Source organism: Trichechus manatus, unplaced genomic scaffold (genome assembly GCF_000243295.1).
Source record: "Trichechus manatus latirostris isolate Lorelei unplaced genomic scaffold, TriManLat1.0 scaffold00155, whole genome shotgun sequence".
In the NCBI taxonomy this organism is placed as follows: Eukaryota; Metazoa; Chordata; class Mammalia; order Sirenia; family Trichechidae; genus Trichechus; species Trichechus manatus.
This window is the reverse complement of record NW_004444091.1, coordinates 6,217,806-6,220,965: the sequence shown is the minus strand read 5'-3', so window position 1 is coordinate 6,220,965 and position 3,160 is coordinate 6,217,806. Positions and strand designations below refer to the sequence as shown.

General features: G+C 40.2%; 1 pseudogene; it reads left to right on the top strand.

Annotated features, from left to right (window-relative positions):
• The first annotated feature begins 1,158 nt into the window (after positions 1-1,158).
• On the top strand, positions 1,159-2,790 carry LOC101350746 (asparagine synthetase [glutamine-hydrolyzing] pseudogene; annotated as a pseudogene).
• Positions 2,791-3,160: the final 370 nt, after the last annotated feature.

The following is a 3,160-nucleotide window of genomic DNA, read 5'->3' as shown; positions in this document are numbered from 1 at the left end:
TTGTGGTTGACTTATTTCACTCAGCATTGTTGTGAGATGTTTTGCAGATTCATCATTGTTCTTTACTGTTGCATAGTATTCCATTGTGTATATGTAACAAACACACCATAGTTTGTTTATCTATTCATCTGTTCATGGGCACTTAGGTTGTTTCCATCTTTCTGATACTGTAAATAATGCTGCAGTGAACATGGGTGTGCATATGTCTATATGTGTGACGACTCTTATTTCTCTAGAATATATTATTAGGAGTGGGATTGCTGGATAGTATGCTATTTCTATTTTTAAGGAAGTGCCATATCATTTTCCAAAAAGGTTGTACTATTTTACATTTCCACTAGCAGTGCATAGGAGTTCTAATCTCCTTGTAGCCTTTCCAGTAATTGTTACGTTCTCTTTTTTTAATTCATGTCAGTAATGTCAGGGTGAGATGGTATCTCATTGCAGTTTTGATTTGTGTTTCTCTAATGATTAGTGATTACTAGCATTTTCTCGTAAGTCTGTTAGCCCCCTGACTGTCTTCTTTGGTGAAGTATCTGTTCATATCCTTTGCCCATTTTTCAATTGGATTATTTGTCTTTTTGTTGCAGAGGTGTTAGATATTCCTATAGATTTTAGAGATTAGAACTTTGCTGGCCAATTTTTTTTTTTTTCCATTTTGTAGGTTTTTTTTTTTCTTACTCTTTCCGTTAAGTCTTTTGATGAACATAAGTGTTTAATTTTTAGAAGACCCCAGTTATCTGGCTTATCTTCTGGTATTTGTGTATTTTTTATTTATGGTTTCTATCCTGTTTATGCCATGTATTAGGGGCTCTACTGTTGACACTATTTTTTTCTTCTATGATCTTTACAGTTTTTAGTTTTATATTTAGGTCTTTAATACATTTTGAATTAGTTTTTGTGTATGGTGTTAGGTATGGGTTCTGTTTCTTTCTTTTTTGGTTTTCAGATAGACATCCAGTTTTGTCAGCACCGTTTGTTAAAAAGACTGTCTTTTTTTTTGCATTCATTACGAGAGCAAGGTGGATATAAGGTGGGAGGAGGCCAGGTGCTCTGTCCGCAAGCCGCACCCGTTCCGCTCGCCCAGAGAGCCCGTGGCTCCAATCTACCACATGTGGCATTTGGGCCCTCTTAGGCAGCGATGAATGCCTCTCTGTGCAGTGTCTGAGTGCTATGAAGATTGCACACAGGGGTCCAGAGGCATTTCGTTTTGAAAATGTCACTGGATACACCAACTGCTGCTTTGGCTTTCATCGGTTGGCGGTGGTTGATCCGCTGTTTGGAATGCAGCCAATTAGACTGAAGAGATACCCTTATTTGTGGCTCTGTTACAATGGTGAAATCTACAACCATAAGGAGATGCAATGCCAGTTTGGATTTGACTACCAGACCAAAGTGGATGGTGAGATAATCCTTCATCTTTATGACAAAGGCGGAATTGAGCAGACAGTCTGTATGTTGGTTGGGGTGTTTGCTTTTATTTTACTGGATACTGCTAATAAGAAAATGTTCCTGGGCAGAGATACCTATGGAGTCAGACCATTGTTTAAAGCCATGACGGAAGATGGATTTTTGCCTGTGTGTTCAGAAGCTAATGTTCTTGTTAACTTGAAGCACTCCACGACTCCATTCTTAAAAGTGGAGCCTTTTCTTCCGGGACACTATGAAGTTTTGGATTTAAAGCCCAATGGCAAAGTTGCATCTGTGGAAATGGTCAAATATCATCACTGTAGAGATGAACCTCTGCATGCCCTCTATGACAATGTGGAGAAACTATTCCCAGGTTTTGAGTTAGAAACTGTCAAGAGCAACCTCCGGATCCTTTTTAACAATGATGTTAAGAAATGTTTGATGACAGACAGAAGGATTGGCTGCCTTTTATCAGGGGGTTTGGATTCCAGCCTGGTTGCTACCACTCTGTTGAAGCAGCTAAAAGAGGCCCAAGTTCAGTACCCTCTCCAGACATTTGCAATTGGCATGGAAGACAGCCCTGATTTACAGGCTGCTAGAAAAGTAGCAAATCATATTGGGAGTGAGCATCACGAGGTCCTCTTTAATTCTGAGGAAGGAATTCAGGCCCTGGATGAAGTTATATTTTCCTTGGAAACTTATGACATTACAACAGTTCGTGCTTCAGTAGGTATGTATTTAATTTCCAAGTACATTCAGAAGAACACAGATAGTGTGGTGATCTTCTCTGGAGAAGGTTCAGATGAACTTACACGGTGTTACATATATTTTCACAAGGCTCCTTCTCCTGAAAAAGCTGAGGAAGAGAGTGAGAGGCTTCTGAAGGAACTCTATTTATTTGATGTTCTCCGTGCAGATCGAACTACTGCTGCCCATGGCCTCGAACTGAGAGTCCCGTTCCTGGATCATCGATTTTCTTCCTATTTCTTATCTCTGCCACCAGAAATGAGGATCCCAAAGCATGGGATAGAAAAACATCTCCTGAGAGAGACATTTGAGGACTCTAACCTGATACCTAAAGAGATTCTCTGGCGACCGAAAGAAGCCTATGGAATAAACTCAGTTAAGAATTCCTGGTTTAGGATTTTACAGGACTATGTTGAACATTAGGTTGATGATACAATGATGGCAGCTGCCTCAGAAAAGTTTCCCTTCAATACTCCTAAAACTAAAGAAGGTTATTACTACCGCCAGATCTTTGAACGTCACTACCCAGGCCGGGCTGACTGGCTGACCCATTACTGGATGCCCAAGTGGATCAACACCACTGACCCTTCTGCCCACACTCTGACCCATTATAAGTCAGCTGCCAAAGCTTAGGCACTCTCCAAGTGCTAGAGTTAAAGTAAATGTGTCTTCTTGTGAGGAGTAGGGGGACTGGTGCTCGAGCAATGAAGGTCAGTCACCCAGGTTTACTTGGGAGTAACAAAAAATAAATAAAAGTCTTAAATCGGAAAAAAAAAAAAAAAAAAAAAAGACTGTCTTTTCCCCATTTAACGGACTTTGGGCTTTTGTCAAAGTTTAGTTAACCGTAGGTGGATGCATTTACGTCTGGGTTCTTGATTCTTTACCATTGGTTAATGTGTTTGTCATTGTACCAGTACCAGGCTCTTTTGACTACCTTAGCTGTATACTAGGTTCTGAGGTCATGTAGTCCAAGTCCTCCTACTTTATTCTTCTTCTTCAGTAC